We start from the raw sequence: 18,829 nt of genomic DNA, 5'->3' as shown, positions 1-18,829 counted from the left end.
TCTCTACATTAAATTCTGCATAACGTGTGCAAAAACTAAGTATGTAAATCCAACAAAACAAACCTTGTATTCAGGGGTTGATTCCCATCCACTGAACTGTTTCAGGTAGAATATTGAAAATGTTCTGTTCATAAAAGTGGTTCCTTAAGAGTAGTAGAAATTTCTCTTTCATCTAACACTCTTAAAGATGGTGAAACGTCTTTTCCAAGCAATGGTGTTTTTAAGGATGGCAAAAGTATCTCTTCTATACAGCAACTTATTAAAGATGATCTCCGGGTGTGATCTCCTGCCAGGAATCCCTGTCTAGGCTTCATAGATCCCCTGGTATACTCTCCTGCCAGGTATCTCGTCACCAAAGGCTTACTGCCTGATGCACTTCTTTCACCAGGTCTTCTTACAATCTTTTCTTTATCTTTCAGTTCTCTTTCTCTTTATGTATAACACAGTTTTACTTGTTCACTTTTTATACTATATTGGCCCAGGTATTACTTGTATCAACTCCTCCAATATTGGCATCTCATATATGGAAACTTGTTCAAGTTTTGTTTGTCAACTTCATTGTTAGTATTCATTGGCTTGTGGCAATACTTGTTCCAATCTTTCCCATATTCACATCTCATATGAAGATTTGTAAAGCTCTTGCCTTTCACCTGCTTCATTAGTGTTCATTTGCTTATGACAACATTTAATCCAGCTTTCCCCATATTGACATCTAATATATATAGACTTGTGTAAATTCTGTCTTTCTATATCATTTGGTTGATATTCAAAATACGTTCCCAATTGTTTGTACGCTTGTCGGTACGCCCCAGGCTCCCAATACTTCTGGGCAGACTCACAGGTGTGTTTTGGCCTTTCCGACACGTGGCACGGTGAAACTGCTGCTCTTGCTGAGACCGCGTCTATAACAGCCTCTCCACTGCTGCCGGCTCCTCAGCGGTTCACCTGCAGCACCCACTGTGTTTCTCTCGGTCTCTCGCATTTCTGGTAGGATGCGCCTGACTCCTTCCTCACAGTCGCTCTCATGTGTCTGCCTCCAGTTCTGCTACCCGCTTCCCCCGCGCTGCATCTCTCTTCTCCTCCTTCACATTCAACTTGAAAAGGCACGCCCTTTTTAAATGTCCCGCACAGCTGATTTCCATTACAACAACTAGTCTGCACATTTAGCTTGTTATTTCGTCTGCTCCACATTAACTCTGTTCTCCTCTTCCTCCTCCCAGTACTCGAGGTTTTATGGGAGTTGGCGTCCATAGGAGTTTTAGACTTCTTAATACTGCATTGCTTTGAATACTTGTTTGAATCAAAACTGTGAGAAACAGGAGATGTTAAGTAAGCATTATGTGTAATCGTATTTTGCTCAGATTTTCAATATGCTATCAGTATTTTAGAGGTTATAGTTTCAGGGGCCAGAGGGAGAATTCTGTGTCTCTTCCAAAGGAATCATCACCTCCTCCCGATAGTCATCCCCTCCCACATGATCCTCCCTCATAATACTTCCCCCAGGGTCAGCATCAGGTGGTGGCTGGTTTCCCCTGGCTATGTGGGAGGAGATCATCACCGGGGAATCAGTGATTACTCTGCAGGATTTATCACAGTAGAGAGCCTATTGGGACCAAGCGTTAGGACACGACAAGGTCAAAAGGCTGTATGTACCCTGGCCACATATGGACAGAAACAAAGTAGTGAAGGCATTACCTTTACTCACAGCGGGGGTAGGCAAATTGATATATGCATTAGAAAAACAGACTGCAGGGATTACATTGGCAGTGTTGGACATTAACCGTTTATTTGCCACACTGCTAGGAGAAAAGGCAGATGGCATATGGAGGAAGGCGTGGTACCGAGGGGTACAGATGAATAATGAAAATCTTGATGGAGCACAGTTTAATGACTGGCGAATGAGAGTATGGAACGCAGTAAGGTCAGCATACCCAGACACACCAGAAATCAATTCGATTATGACCCGTACCATGAAGTTAGATGAAGACCCTGCACTGTATATAAACCAGATTCATGGAATGGTAGCGTGGAGACAGGAGAGCCGTTAGACAAGAATATTGCGATATTTGATCATATGTTACAGAACGGACTCCTCAAAGATGTGCAAAAGGATTTAGATGAAGTAGTAGGGATAGAAGCGAAGGGATGGGCTGAGATTCAGGGAAGAATAGTGCATCATTGCAGGAGAAGGGGCACCAATTACCAGCTCCGCTGAGAGACAGCAGGACACAGGCAAACACTGGAATGGACGGAAAATTAACAAGGGTACCCAGACAATAGAAGGGACGTGTGAGGTTATCAGAGAGGAAGAGGAGGTTTTGATGGAGTACAAGGAGGTGGATTCGGGTGAATGAGGCCCAGGTTTGGGGGACCGGGACCGTGTTGGACCTGTGGCAGGACAGGACACTTAGTGTGAGAGTGTAGGAGCAGATCAGTATATTTTTATGATCCCCGCACTTACCCTGGTGGACCTGCATTTTATAATCCACCATCATAGATGATGCGCCCAATTGCCCCAGGACCCCACACGCGCCTAACCCTGGACAACCACCACAGTATCAGTATCCAAGACCTCCACACCAGCAAATGCAGAACCCAGGCCCAAATCTCGCACCAGCCTACATACAGCAACAAGCCCCACAGCCCCGATCTCCGCCCTCGGACAAGAACACCCACCAAAGGGTATGGTAACCCCTTACACAGCGAGCAAGTGTACTAGGATGGTGCGTTTTTTCACTCCCGGGGTCGAACACCTATCCCTAATATGACAGCCCACAAATAGCCCTGGCGTGCTTAGTCCTGTCAGTCACTACTGGCCCAGAAGAGGAACTCCAGATAGGTGTGAGGATAGGTAGTAAAACATTCACATTTATGGTAGACACAGGAGCTATAAAGTGCTTTATTAAGGAAGGTCACTTCCCATTTGTTTATTTGTATTGCGCTGGTAGCTCGCAGGCCCCGGGGGGCGCAGAAACAAAAACACAGCAGACACACAGACCGATAACAGACACAAAAGTCACAAGACACACAAACAGGCTGTTCATACTACTGGAGTTGCAGGGGTACAGGATTTATTTGAAAAGATGTGTTTCGCTTCCATTCTCATGTTAGCTGGTAGGTTGTTCCATTTTCCTGCTGCCACAATCGGGAAGGCTCTTCCCAGTCCAAATGTGCGCTTGTGTGGGGCTACAGTAATCTTGCCCAAGTCAGCTGATCTCAAGGCTCGACTAGGTACATAGAAGTTGATTTTTGATTTTAGATAGGCTGGGGCTGTCCCATAAAGGCAGGTAAGAGCCTTGAACGGCGCCTTACCTTCGATTTTCAGCCAATGAAGCTCTCTTCGGGCCTCACTGATGTGTTCAGATCTGGACTTTTGCTTAGTTATTCTAACTGCATTATTTTGGATATGTTGATAGCTAGCGAGGCATTGTTTGTCGGTGCTTAGGATAAGTGCACTGCCATAGTCCAGGCATGAAAGTATAGTTTCCCTTGCTATGGTGGCACAGTTGTCGTCCGTCAGGTAGGGTTTAATGGCTTTCAGCAGCCTAAGGTAGTAAGAACAGTTTTTTTTTTACATATTGTGTTTGGGCTTCAGTTCCCAGAGATGCTTCAAGCATCATTCCTTAAGTTTTAACTTTGCCCAATACCTTAATATGGGTGTCCTATCTGGAATGAGCTATATGAGGGGGATAATTTGGCTCTAGCTTGATGAGAGCCAACCACCATTAGCTCTGTTTTTTTACTATTCAGACACATCCAGGTTGCGTCCATCCACAATTCCGTAAGTTCTGGATAACAGTTTGCTGTCCTTCTTGTAGTCCCCGCTCAGCTCTATCATCAGAGTATCATCAGCATAATTGGTGAAGATGTTAATGTGGTCGAGAACTAAGAATAGATACCTCAGGTAAATATTAAATAGCAGTGGTGACATACTAGCTCCCTGTGGGACGCTGCATAGGATGTCTTTTTCAAAAGGAGAATTTGTTGTCCCCCCAGTGCACTCGCAATTTTCTGTTGGTAAGAAAGGAGGTTATCCAATCGATCGCCTCTTTAGAGAAGTTGGCAGTTTTCTCTAGGACCAATTTAAGGAGGTCATGATCTAAGAGATCAAACGCGACACTTAAATCGAGGAGAATTAGAAGGGCAGCCCTGCCTCTGTCCATAATGCTTAGTATTTTAGTATGGAAGTCTCTGTGCTGTGGCACCTTATCAGGAGAAGTAATGGACACAAAGATGTTCTCTGGGGAAATAATGTTGGTTCAGTTTACAGAAGACCTACCCATACTGGTAGGTACCCAAGAGGTGGTAGCCCCGTTATTTTCAAAAGATACCCCTGTGAACGTGTTAGGTAGGCACCTCCTGAGTAAGCTATGCATGACTATTGCATTTACTGAGGACAGTGTAGTGTGCTCAATCCCAGGAATAAATTATGCTAGGTCTGCTGTACTAATACAAACACTTTATGGTGATGGCGCTGCCAGAGGGGTGCCAATACATCCAGATTTGGTCCTATGTGGAGTGACCGTGTTGGTGGGATGGATGCTGTAAGAAACTCATGGTAGCAACAGTAAAGACAGACACAAGTGATCACAGTTGTAGGGTGTTTATTAAACTGGAAATGCAGGGTGGGGAAAAAGCCTGATCTAAACCTAAATTTAAGATAGGAGCAAGCTTCGACCACCCATCAAATGAAAAGGAAGGCAGTCCTAGTGGCATTGTGTCAAAATAAAAGGCCTTTACTCAGAAAAACATATTGCCAATCCTTACTCTAAATACAAACAGAAGTGTGGGATAATGGTCTCAAGAAAGAAAGAAAGAAGTCTTCACAAATAATGAGCCAAGATGCGGTAGTGGAGGTCTTCCTTCCCAATGTTTTGAGCACGGGACAAGGTGGGACTTTGGAGCACAGCACACGCTCAAGCTTTCCCAGCACAAGCCAACAGTTCTGTACCAGCTCTCAGGTTATTTGATGGTTAAGTCTCTTTTAACAAAAGACTCTTGCCTTCGAGGACCTGATGTTTTCAACAAACAAACACAAAATTCTGTTTCACGTATACTGTGGGTAATGACTTCAACCCTGGGTCCCCCGCTTCCGGGTGCAGACCCCTCACGGGTCGTATTCAACAAATTAAATAAACAGTTCCTTTCTCAATGAACTTTCCACACCTAGATTTCTCTCCTTCGGATACAGCCCCTTTTCAAACACCAGCCTCCCTACTTCGGGTTCACAATGGCTTTTCTTGCATTCACAAAGCACAATATCTTTTTCAACAATTCAAATGCTAGCCTCCCTCCTTCGGGATCACTATGACTGTTTTTGCATTCACGAATCACAATGTCTTTTTCAACAATTGAAACACTAGCCTCCCTCCTTAGGGTTCACTATGGCTGTTCTTACTTTCACGAGTCTTAATGTCTTTTCTAACAATTCTCTGAGGACATCCCTCTGTCGGGTTCACTCCTGTCAACACATCCTGTCAACACATTGTTCATAGGGACTTCAGAATTCAGCCCTTTTGTCAGCACCCTTCTGCCGGTTTCACTCCTACCAACTTTTGTAACACACTTTTCTTTTGCTAATTTCACAAAGCAGGATTCATTTTCCTTCGCTTCACAATCATCTGTTGGTTAAAGACTTTTGACTGTATAGAGGATTTTGCAAGGCCCCTTTTGACCCCATTTTCGCTTTCTTCCAAAGCCTTCTGGTTATTGTAGTTTCAACAATCGGGTAATCGCCAGAGTTTCCTAAGTGAACACTCACGTGGTGCCAGACTTCCTTGTTGCTGGTTTTCCCCCTCTAGCTTCAATAGGTCTTTATGTTTTCACAGTTCAATTAGCCTCTTGCTACTTTTCGTTCATCACATTTCGGTTTCTTATCGACTCTCCCCTCGACTCACTGGCTGTGATAGTACTGCTTGGCTTTCTTCTCCCTCGAGTTAAGGTTGGTGCCACGGAGACCAGGGTATCTCCACGGCTTGGTTATCAGCGGAGGAGGGTCTCATGTTCTTTTGACATCTGTTGCAACATATGCAGGCTATTGTTTGCGGCCTTACGATTCCTTCTGCGGAGGTATCAGATGTCTTGAACGGAAAGGGCAAGGTCATTTCTCTCTTTGTAACCCTCTCAGTATGCGCCATCTGTCTCCTCCTCTTGAACTGCTGTGCTGAATAAGCTCTCACGTTGTGCGCTTTGCTTTGCTCGTCTTGTGCTCTTATGCTCCACCTTTTATCCCTGTGTAAAAGGAAAAGGGCCATCAGGTGTGTGTGATTCTGGTCATTGCCTGACTTTGCCTGACCCTTGTATCGTGACATGTCAGGCAAATGGCTCTGGTGTTAGTCTGTTGTCTTTCATGTTGTGCGAAAGTGTTTGTGTCGGAAAAGGGGGAGGGGAGATGTGTTCTGGAATATCCTACATGGTAGGATGGGGAAAATGTGTTGAAAGAAGGGGGGAATACTGCATCTCACCCATCAGTGTCTCACTCCGAATCCCCAAGGATCCCCCAGTCAGGTGATACTCCCTCACTGGTCCACACCCAGGAACTGGATACAATAGCGATGGTCATTTCCTGGCCACCTGGATGACAGATCCCCGGGGACTAGCCAGTGAGACACTGTCAGGTTTCTTGCAGTGCCAAAAATGAAAGTAAACACGTGGAGAGTACCAGTGGAGTTTTTGTTTAGGCCAGCAGACTCTCAAGAACATGTTCCAGGTACCATCCTCACATTAGAGTTCGAGGCGGTTATACTGTTTGGGACTAATAAGTAAGGAGGTGAGTGGCGCACGGTTTCGTGTATAGATCCCACCTGGCCATTGAGGGGGTTGTCTGATGAGCTGTGTGAAGATGCAGACAATGAAGGAGAAATCATTTTCGAAATGTGTATCCCTTATAAGGACATGGTGCAGCACAGAAAATTACTGCACACAACACTTATTGTTAGACTAGTACCCACTCACTTACAGGAAGACATGGCAAAAGTACCCAGCACCTTGTGGACCAGTAGACCTCACGATGTAGGGTTATTGAAGAGCATAGGGGCGGTTCACATAAAGGTGAAGCAGGGTGTAATATTAGCTAGAGTACAATAATACCCATTTTATCCAGAGAGGCAGATGAAGGAATGTATGACATTGTGGCATTATGGCAGCAGTGCACAATAGTACCATCACAATCCCCATGCAACACAGGTATATATCCTGTAAAGAAAGCAAAAGGCTCAAGTTGGAGAATGATACAGGATATCCGTCCTTTGAACAACATTGTGGAGGCGGAATTCCCAATAGTACCGAATCCCACCACAATCCTTTGTAACATACCCACTTAGGCCACAGATGTTACTATAACTGATTTGAAAAATGTATTTTTCTCCATCACATTGCACCCCAATTCTCCGTATTTTACTGCATTTACGTATCGTAGGCAGCAATTGCTACACACAAGTCTCCCTCATGGGTATTGCGAGTCCCTAGTATTTTTAACAAAATATTGAATATAGAATTGGGTAACATACACATTCAGAGCATCATCATTCAGTATGTAGATGACCTTCTAGGGTGTAGTAACACCGAAGAGCATTGCAGAATGGACTCAGTGGCACTACTGGCATTGCTTGTAGAAAAGGGGTAGAAGGTGGACAAAGGCAAGATGCAGTATTGTCAGAAGGAAGTGGTATATATAGGGCAAATTATATCCTCAGCAGGAAAAAGGGTAACCCCCGATAGAGCAACTGCAGCACAAAACACACCGCAGCCTACCACCGTGAAGGAGATGCAACAGTTTCTAGGATTGTGTAACGACTACTCCAGCTACACAAAGCCTTTGTTGCAAGGACTTAAGCGCAGAAAGTTAAAATGTCACTCACATTGACAGGAGAAATTATCACATATTTCCAAGAACTTAAGAATGCGAACGCTCCAGTGTTAGTAATCCCGATTAGACAAAGGAATTCTGTTTGTTCTCACATTCAAATGGGGAAGTAATGACAGCAGTGTTGACCCAGGAATATCTATGGGGACACAAGCCTGTGGCCTATTAAAGTGGGATTTTGGACTCAATAATGCAGGGTAAGTTCCCTTGCGAATAGGCGCTCACAGCAGCAGCAGGCTTTACAATTAAAAAATCATCTGCAATAACGATGGGATTATATGTGGAGCACACTGTTTTTGCCATTCTGCAGAGTTCCAAATCAACCCTCACTTTTCAAACAGCATTGGGTTATGAGGTCATATTATTCAATCCCTCCATTCACCCTGTAAGTTATCGCACAGTGAACCCCGCTACATTCATTGCAGTACCCGTTCAGCCAGGGGAGCAGGAGCATGACTGTCACATATGAAGGACCCGAGGATGACTTTATTCATGTGAGGGAGGATGCACTTGAAGAGGGGGAGGTGCTCTTCCTTGATGGTTCACTGACATTGATCAGGAGACAGGCCAAAGGATACAGGTGCTGCGGTGGTACGCCTTGTAGATGGAGAGTATGAAGTAACTGTTAAAAAGAGTTTACCAACATATTATTCTATACAAGTAGCAGAACTGATTCCACGGATTAAAGCACTAGAAGCATCACAAGGGGGCCTAGTAACAATATACTCTGATTCGGCATATGTCACATCTACAGTGCATTTAGGGTCGTCCTAACGGCAAAGGAGAGGGTTCAAGAGGGCCGATAGGACACCTGTGGAACATGCAGCATTGCTAGAAAGATTGATTTATGCCTTATCCCGCCCATTACTAGTAGTAGTGGTAAAATGCCCCGCTCACATCCGGGACACAGACTAGGTTTCCCTCAGTAATGATCCCGCAGACAGGGCCACCAAAGAAGCAGCGTATTTAGAAGTGCCAGACGTCACAGCCTATCCTGAGGTAGCCATACAACAATCGCAGCCAGTCCCGCTCACTCAAATAATTGAATTGCAAGGGCAGGCACCCCAAGAGGAGAAGGATGTGTGTGTGAAACAGGGTGCTCACTGTCGCCGACGCATCTTATCTGGAGAAAAAACATTACAGGTAAAGTAGAAATGCAGCGGGAATTGCTTATGGTTGCTCTTGAGCAACTTCGTTTCCCAAAGCATATGTCTAAACAGTATATTGCAGCCGATATCCAGGAGGACTGCTTTGTCAGCAACCTTCAAGAATATGTTAATAAATTCATGACGAATTGTACTACCTGTCACCTCTACAGCAACGGACACACCCTCAGAACGATGCATGGCATATTGCCCCGTCCAACAGAACCTTTTCAGGAACTCCACATGGACTATGTGGATATGATAAACAGGTGCAGTAACTCTCGTTATCTTGTTGCGCGTCCGTTGTCCCGATGAATTGAGTAGGGCCCTTGCGCAAAGCCAGATGCTAAATCAGCAGCCTAATTTTTAGTACACAAGGCCTTTCCTCACTGGCACACATAGGACGTCCTAAGGTCCAACAATGGGACTCACTTTTTCAACAAATTATTTAAAGAGATTACATCCCTACTAGGGATTAACCATAAATTGTGCTCAAATCAACGGGATCGTAGAATGTCTCAATGGTCTATTGAAAGAAAAACTGTCAAACTGTGTCATACTTTAGGGAGGCTACATTGTCTTCCTTTGGCTCTGTTCAGCGTTAGGGACCAGCCAGGTAAGGGCGACCACCTGTCCCCGCACAAGATAGTAACAGGGAAAAGGTTACACACACCACTCACACCTGTACGCACTGCATCAGATGCACACAGGGCAGCTGAGATTTTGGGTGGGGAGTTTCAGGAGTATTTTAGGGATTTAACTAAATGTATAAAGTTAATCTCCCAACAGCTCCCTCCAGTAGAGAAGAAATAGCTGCCACGCCTATGGTCGACCCAACATCTCTACAGATTTACCCCTGAGAATTTGTCTACGTGCGTTCCTTCATGAGGAAGCGGAACGACTGTCAGTATCAAGGTCTGCTCATGGTCGTATATGCCACCCAGTCTGCTGTACAAGTGAAACAACTGTGTTACTGGGTTCATTTATCTGATATTCGGAAAGCAACTGGTACAGAACCAACTCCTGCAGAACCTCAAGAACTGTGACATTAAAGAAATGAATGTAGTTAACTTTGTAGTGACATTCGTGCAACTGATGTTCCCCCGTGGTCACAATGACACTACGTTTTCTTCTTTCCCAGAGCATCCAGGATTAAGAAGTAGTGCAATGTACATATTGTTAAATATAGGATGCTTCTGTTTCGTCTTCTTCTTTCATTTATTATATGTCATTTTATATGGTTTATGCATATAACGGGGCTAGGGTATAGTAATGACACAGAAACATCAAGTATAGGAATGGCAAAAAATAAAAGGGAAACAGAAAATTAAATTGAATATAAAGGTGTTATTTAGATCCAGTTGTGGATGTTGTGAGAGTACAGTAGTGAGAGATCGACACGCAGGTGTATTTTTATTGCCACAGACTTTTATTAAAGTAGAAATAGGGTTGGGGAAAGGCCTCGCTAGCCCTAACAGTAAGATGGGGTTTTCCTGCCTCAAAGTAAATCTTAAATGGGTCCGTCAGGATGTCAAAAATAAAGAATGGTCTACCGTTGTGTCAAAACGCTAACTCTAGCCCTCACATTAAAACATATCCCTTCTCTTGCCTTCGCCACAATATTCACAATCCTAGGGGTGGTCTCCCTTCCCCAGGTTTCTCTTACTTTAACAGAGCCAACCGGGTTTACTCTTCTCCCCAGTACTGTGACTAAGAAGACTAGTTTCAACTATTCTTATATGGATGCGAGCCCCAGACTTGTGTAACAAGCACAATTCTTTTCCTAGATAGACTTGGTGTACTCTCCTGCCAAGTACTACCATTTGCCACAACTGTCCTTTATATGCGTGCAAGCCACAGAGTCGCCTGGCTTTAACATTTCTTTCAGGAAGACTTAGTGTACTCTCCTGCCAAGGACTACCTATTGCACAGCCAACCTGGTTCACCTTTCTCCGAGGTACTGAGACTATGTAGAGGAGCACCTGTGGTATTCCCTTCTGTCTTCCTCTTTCTGGGTACATTTAGTTTACTCTCCTGCCAAGCACTACCTTATCCGACCAAAGATGTAACAGCTTCTTTGCTATCACTTTCAGGCTCCCATATCATGGGTCTGGGGTATTCTGTTCCCCTTTCGGCTTGCCACAACTTCTTCCACTCATCAGGGTCCCAAACCTTAGGTATGGGGTAGTCTTTCCCCCTTTCCTCTTGCCAAAACTACTTCTGCTTTCTAGCGGTACCCTGCCCCTTCCCTTACTTGTGGGTTTGGCTTGCGAGGGAGTCTACTTTCTCCCAGCTTCCTCTGTCAGCCGTAGAACTCGTGTTGGGCGTGAAGGCTCTGCTTCATCTGCAGGGCTCTGCAGTTTCGGCCTTCCTTCAGGGGGTCGTCTTGCTTCTGATACCTCAGGATCGCTTGCCGTCTTCGTCTGCCAGTCTGCCGTCCCAGCTAGTATCTCGGGACTGGCTACGGAGCTCTCGACCTCACCCTGGGTGTCCTGGCTTCCATCCCAGTTTCAGCAAACAGTCCTCTTCCTTGCACCTCCTCGAGCAAGGACTAGTCTTCATTTGGCGTCCTTCCTTGCTTTTTATTGGTTTGTTGAGTTCGACTAAATTGAGTCGCCGGGTCTGCTCACTGCCGTTTCGCTGGGTGCTCTTCTGCACTCTGGGCATCTTCATCGCAGTACTATTTTTCAGGAGGCCATGACTGCTCTTCTTCATCGCAGTAGAATTGAAAGGAGGACAAACTTCTACCTTGTTTGCATAAAAAGAAGTATTGAGGAGTCTTTCACCATGGAGAGGGTAAGAGTCTGAGGGTGCTGGGATTGTGGCGGAAGTGTACTGTGTCTCTCTTAGGTTGTCATCCTTGATCCAATGAGGGTATTCTCTCCCCTATGTGATCTTCCCATGGTGCACCACCCCCTGGAGGATTATTGGACAGTGGCTGCGCCGCCCTGGCCACGTGAGAAGGGCTCTCCTCATGGGAGAAGGGATGACATCAAAGAATTTGTCACAATGTGCACCACCCCACAACAGATAGGTGGTACAACCACATGAGGGAGGAGGGAATAGCAAAGTCAAATGAGAGCTGCTACATTTGTACCCTTATACCCGATGCAACAGACACGGCCAAACTGTTTATCCTGCAAGAAATGACACCTCTCATAGCGCAATGTTTAGTGCTCCTGGCCCTTTGAAGAATACGAAGCCTGTTTCAAGGACACATGGTCCAGGCAGTAATAATGGACAGTAATGAAAGCGAGTGTGCAAAAAACAAAGAGCAAGCACGCTGTCAAATAAGACCACTAATACAATGGGAAGGTGCGCTGTTCTCCAACAACAGATGGATGAACGTACTAGTAAGCTGCGCAGCAGTGGCCTACTGGGGTTCTCGGAAGATGTAGTGGCATGAGTCAACCAGTAATGTTCTAAAACATTGAGCACCAATGTGTCAAGGATCTAACTGAATGAAAAGTCTGCTAAGGTGCAAATAATGGCACACTTCTACTTTTGCTTCGGAGGAAATGGCACTGAACTCGTAGGCACAAATGAAAGGTACAATACGACTGTTTATTTCCGACCTGACTAATCGCACATCTGTATTCATATATTTTTACTGGGTGTGAGGACAAAACGCTTATCTCCACCGTCCTCTATCCTAGAGAGGCATCTGCTGGCTCACCACCTGGCATTCGGCCATTCTGATAGTGCCCGACTCGCATTTTACTGTCATACATGTGCCACCGCGAGTTGCAACTGAACCCCCTCCCCATCAGCGTGCTTGCTGCTCACTAAGAGCTCAACAACATAGGAGGTAAAATTATTGGTCCCAAGACTCCTCTGACAAGCTCAAAGCGATCCCAGAACAGTTCAGTCTGTTCACATAACTGGGAGAATTTTTTACCTCCTCCTTGTGCCTGGCATCCAAACTGCAGCCAAGGTTGCACTCTTGCACCTACACTTTATAACCAATATGTTTCGGATACGGGAGAATCTCTTGACAGCCTGCCATAACTTTCCTCAAATAAATTGGAAATAAAAAAATATCATGGTTATCGTATTGCTGGACAGGACACAGATGGGTCTTCAAAGAATCATAGAAGGTAATTGTAAATATTCCACGGCTAATAGTTTGATTATTAATTATAAAAAATTAATGGAAATCCGTTATCATAAGAAAAGATATCCTAAATTTGTATGGAAGATGGCTAATGAGACGATTGAGGTTGTCCACTCATATGTTTATTTGGGAATGTATATACCTGATACCTTGAATACGAAGGAGATAGAAAGATATGTGACACAGAAAATAGAAAGAAGATTCTTGACCATAATGAATTTGATAAGATATAAAGGTGGTTTCTCGATTGAGGGTTTTTGGAAACTATAAATCCAGCTTAACTGCTAGCTTAAGCTATGATTTGGAGATGTTTACAACTAAAGAAACATTGTGGATTAAGAAACTTGAGGGAAGGCTCTGGGGAAGAGTGTTGGGCCTTCCTAACTGTGCTCCAGTGGAAGGGATTAATTGCTAATTAGGTGTCATGATGCCTACCCCCGGAGCACCAGGCCAGGCCCAGCACCCCCGGGAGCAGGCATCACGCCCCCGGGTAAAAGCCCAGCGGCCCTTTATAGGGGCTCTTTGGACTCTGTCCTGGCACCGTAGGCGCCAGGCTCATGTTGGACATCAGTCCTGGCGCCATAGGCGCCAGGCTCATAAGGGGAAGTGTTTGGTGCACTTACCTGAAGCAGACCATGCTGCATGAAGAACCAAGCCAAATGAGGCTTAGGAGGGACTATTTTTCTGAAGGACCTATTTTGTTACTTGGGTGGGGCTGTGGAAGAATACTCACCTGGAACTTCTTCCAAAGCTATTTAAGCCACGCCCAGACAGCCACACGTGCTTCGCGTTGTTCTGCATCCCAGCAGCTGAACGCTCACCGTGTCTGCTCCTGCACCTGGACTCCAGCCACGCCCGCCTCGAACCTGGAACACCTGTAAGGGAATAAGAGAAGAGAAAGGTGAAAACCAAGAACTTATTCAACCTTCTTACTTGCATCCGGAATCTTCACGCCAGCATTCCTGAAGGAAGACTTCCATTTAAAAGCACCGCGTTGCTCTCTGCAGCGCCGTGCTTCACTCACCTGTTCCCGAGACGCCGCCCGGCTCCATCGGGGCTCTCAGCACCGGACGCCACATCTCTGCACCTAGGGGAGAGAAGAAGAGACAAAAGGTGAGCAAGGGAACACAAGAGGAAAGCCGAATTTTCAGCCATATTACTTACCGGCTTTTCTTGGTGAACCATTCCACATCTCGGGTCGGCGCCGCATCTTTGGCAGGCATCGCACCCCGGCCCCTATGGGGAAAGGACAAAAGACATTACTGGGGAACTATAAAGACATTTAGAGGGGTCGCCCTCATCACTTACTCACCTGATTTTACCACCGGCAATTTAACCCCTCAACGCATCGCCTTGGTTCTGCACCTGAAATAAAGGACAGAAAAAAACAACATAAAAGGAGGCTCACACTTGAACTTTTGCATCTTCATACTTACGGCGTATCGCTCAGAAAAGTCAAGTGGATGTGCCAGCGCCATTCTGAAAACCAGTGAAGTAACTGGACGAACGCGCGCCCCTGCACCAGAAACAGGATGGAGAGTTCATCCTTCCAAACCATAAGGTGAGCTTAAACCGGGGGTTTTGGAGGAAGTCAGAGAAGAACGAAGGGGGCAAGGGGGGAGCAAGCACACTATTCAGCAGACAGTTAATCCCCTTTCTCATCTGCAGAAGGATATTCCTAAGGGCCAGACAAGCAAGATTTGGGGGCCCTGTTCAATCAGTGGTCCGAATTCTGCGCTTCACGCTTGAAGAGGCCAGAGCAACCCAGACCAGCGCCTCCGTGGGAGCCAGGTGAGCGTTACATTAGGCCTGATCTCATTAAGCACACAAACAAGGATAGCGATGGGAACAGCTCATATTCAAATGTTGAGCAAGAGCAATAACTTCGGCCTTGTTTTCTAACTTTAAATTGATGTGGGATAATAGCGTTTATGGAAATGTATTGGCCGAATGGAAAAAAGATGTGTCCACCTTTTTCAATGAAATTCGCTTTGAAATTGATTGTAATTGGTTATTTATAACACGCTTAATACCCAGAGGTTTCTAAGCATGGAGCAGGGGATCAAACTTGTGTTCCTCTGCGTTGTCTTGCTTGAAAGACGAGCACGTTGCCCCCAAGCTATCCTCCCGAGACTAAAATGATGATAATGAAATTCCTATTACTTTTAAGAAGAGAAAGATAAAAAAAGAATGTGCAAATACTTGGGATAGAGACGCCAATATTGCTACATTGGTTAAGTCTAGGGGGTATCACCTATACGTTAAACAAAGATTTCAGGTGGATGTTCCCTGTAAATACCTTACAAATAATTTTAATAGTAAGGTGAGAAGATTCATGATGTTAGTTAGGTTGGATCTTCTCCCAACATTCTCCAGAATTGGGGCATGGAAGAAATTATACCACACGCGCATATTTAGACTATGCGGTCATGACATAGACATAACTAGATATCTTTTTACGAAATGTAGTACGTTGAAGGATGTACATGCTAAAGGATTTTTTTATTTAAGGTATACAATTGATAATATTAAATCTGATGAAACATGGAGTTTTTTATTCTCAGGGGGATACACTATTGTGAATTTTACGCTATATCATATGTGGCTTGAAATAGAAACAAAAATTGACGGATTCTTGATCATTTTAAAGGCTCTTAAAATGATTGAAAGGTTATTTATTTTTATTTAGGACTTATATGGTACTATGTATTTTAATAATAATATACTTATTCGATTTTATAGTACTGTATGCATTTGATTATGTCTTTTATAGCTTTTTCTATTCCTGTTATCTGACATATTGATGATTTTGACTGATGGATGTGTAGACTGTCATATTTTTGATTTTAGTGTTATGTAATCATGAATTTGTGTATAAAATTTACTGTATATTGTGTTAAAAGGTTTAACCATATGGTTGCAGATTAGGTGGGAGATGCTCCAGATAGCAAACCAGACACAGCAGGGTCTGAATTCAATAAATACAGAATTGTGGGCTATTCGTCTCATGACCCTACAGAATAGGTATGTTCTGGATTTACTTTTGACAATGGAAGTGGTTGCGTGCAAGAAGATACACATACATACCCCCACATTATGCGAGCAATGGATCTTTAACCCAGGCCATAGAGGCCCTTCACAGCTTGTGGATTGCCATGGAAGAAAAAGCTGGAGTGAGTGCTGAAGACTGGTTCAAGTCGATGTTTTCATGGGCCCGGTCTTGGTTGGGGAGAGCCGTAAAGGTACTGCTTCCTATCATGGTATTTTTTCTTGTTTTTTGTTCCTGTCAAATGATTCTACGGTGCTGCTCCAAGAAACTGCCTACGAGTGCGATGATGATGTCGGTGTCTATAACAGGTAAAGCTGCTCCCCTCACAAACACACATGTACACAGAGGCCGAGAAGTAGAATGGTGAAATAGAGCACAGGATGCTAAGATTAGAACAAGCAGTTGGTCCCCGGGGACACTGTCTTACCCCCCATGTGATCCAGAAAATTATGTGGAGCATTGGGTATATTTGGCAGGAGATGGGGGGTGTTTTATGACATGTACCCCAGAGGAATATGCCTGATGGGGGAAAGTTTACGTCACTTGTGCAAAGTGTGGGTGCCCAAAACGACAATTATAGAAGAAGATGGGTTAGTTAATGGAGTATTAACTAAAGAGGTGAGTGTTGGGATGGAAGTGCAACATCGCATGCAGGCAAAGAGATTTAGACTGCACAAACATATTAGCAGGCCGCCTAATGTGAGCAGTTCTCATTTGGCACATCAGAATGCACACGTATCCATTAGTAGTTCGCTTTGACACATATTAGAAACACCATATAGCCACACAGAAAGAGCAACAATGTATTCACATTGCAGATGCAGAGGTTAAAGCTAGGGTAATGTATTTTGCATTCAGCGTGTGAAATGGAGTCAAAGTGCTGCAGTAAAGGCGAGGTCCAGGGACTAAGGTAGCAGGAGTTCCGCCATGTTAGTTTTTAGGGTACAGTACAGGATGCATTTTTGTGAAAGTATGAGAAACAGGCCTAACGTTGAGCTGCGGGTCTGTCCAGTTGCTCCTGGGACAAGACCCCTTCCATCTCCCCAGAGAGAAGTTATGCCGTCAAGGCCATAGGGCGCCGCGCTGTGCCAATAACAGTTAATTGAGTCCAGCTGCAGCGCTCGGAGGAGCTGGGAAAGAAATGTTGGGTCCAGGGAGGAGGCTAGGCATGCGTCTTTTGAAGGTTGAATTAATGTGAGCAGGGCATGGGGTTATGTGATGCTAAGAGGTTTTATGAAGATTTATAGTACCACTGCCCTCACACAAAGAGCGGTCATACTATTTGAACAGCAGGCGCTGCACTCTAGGGATCAATAAATAAGAAAAATTCAATCATAAGTGTAGGGTCTGGATCACGTCATTCATGGGCACCTGGGTTCCCAGAGCGATAAGAGGGGAGACATGCGAGGGCTGTACCACGATTTGGAACAGAAGGAGCAGAGGTGACGACAATGCATTTATCTATAAGGGCAGGGAGCTGTTTGTGCATGCCACAGTGTCTGGTATTAGGAGAAGGTCCATTGTATTATCAAAGCAGAGTTGACCTTGCTATTCACACTGATATGCTCCGACGGAGGGGTGCATACCACTTGATAGTCAAGAATATTTACGCGTTAAAGAAATGTATAATGGTAACAATGTACCAGGTAGTCAACCAACTCCTAAGTTACACAATGCCGATGTAGCAGGTCACGTGTTTGGGGGAATGTTTTTTAAATAATGTGTGACCAATAGGGTAATGGACTATAGGCGATAATTAGAAATGTATATGGGTGTTTGTCAATGGGAAGTGTGGGGTCATGTTGCAATCTTTCTTATGGGTAGTTTTGTTAATTTGTGGTTTTCCGCTACAAAAGACGTAACTGCTTTGGTCCGGGCGAGCTCCATGTTAGTACGGTTCTGATACTTTTTGTATGTAATAACAGGTTGTTTTCCTAGCAAACAGTGCATTGATTATTTGGCCTATTTGGGATTGTTTTTATCATTCTGTTTTTGGGCCATTCACTGGACATTATTCAGGCCTAAGCAAAGAATCTCTTTATGCTGGACGTGGAGCGGTCCTCCTATGTCTCGACATGCAGAAAGTTCACAGCATTGAGACGGACTACTTTACTTTATTACTGACCGTCATGTTCGAGACCTAGAGATCTATGGTCACATTTGTTAAATAGGTTGAGTTGGCATAAACTGCTCTGAATACGCAATGGCTGGCTTTGGGCCATCCCGAGGGCCTGTGGCTTGATGGAGGATGAAGTGAAGATAAACTTTCCTTCTTTGAATCCATGAAATAACTTGCGCTGACGCTGTTCGTCAAATTAGAAGAAAAGCCCTTCCATCTGTCCCCGATATTTATGATCCTGTTGCATGTTATGCCAACAATCTATAATGACGTTTAATACAACATTTGTAATAAGGATAGTTGTATGAAAATCAATTAAAACATGTAACATAAATGACAAGAAACTATTCCAAACGACTTGCTTCCTCCCTGTAAAATCCACAAATAAGAAGAGCACCTCTGTGCCAAATCACTGAAAGCATTGGGGAATGGCACAAAACATCCCTCGTCCCAGCCAGCCATCAGGCCATTGCTTACTAAGGAGCCCCAGGAGACCTATATTCAATGGGACATACCTTCAGCCATTAGGCCTTTGCTT

The 18,829-nt window shown here is 44.6% G+C and overlaps 1 protein-coding gene across 2 annotated transcripts in view; it reads right to left on the bottom strand.

The window, feature by feature from the left end:
• PEX6 (peroxisomal biogenesis factor 6) overlaps positions 1-18,829 on the bottom strand; it is an 846,859-nt gene that overhangs the window by 271,678 nt on the left and 556,352 nt on the right. The window lies entirely within an intron of this gene.

This window comes from Ambystoma mexicanum, chromosome 4q (genome assembly GCF_040938575.1).
Source record: "Ambystoma mexicanum isolate Mex_15411 chromosome 4q, UKY_AmexF1_1, whole genome shotgun sequence".
NCBI classification, from domain to species: Eukaryota; Metazoa; Chordata; class Amphibia; order Caudata; family Ambystomatidae; genus Ambystoma; species Ambystoma mexicanum.
Note: the sequence above shows the minus strand (reverse complement) of the source record. Positions and strands in the feature narration are given on the sequence as shown.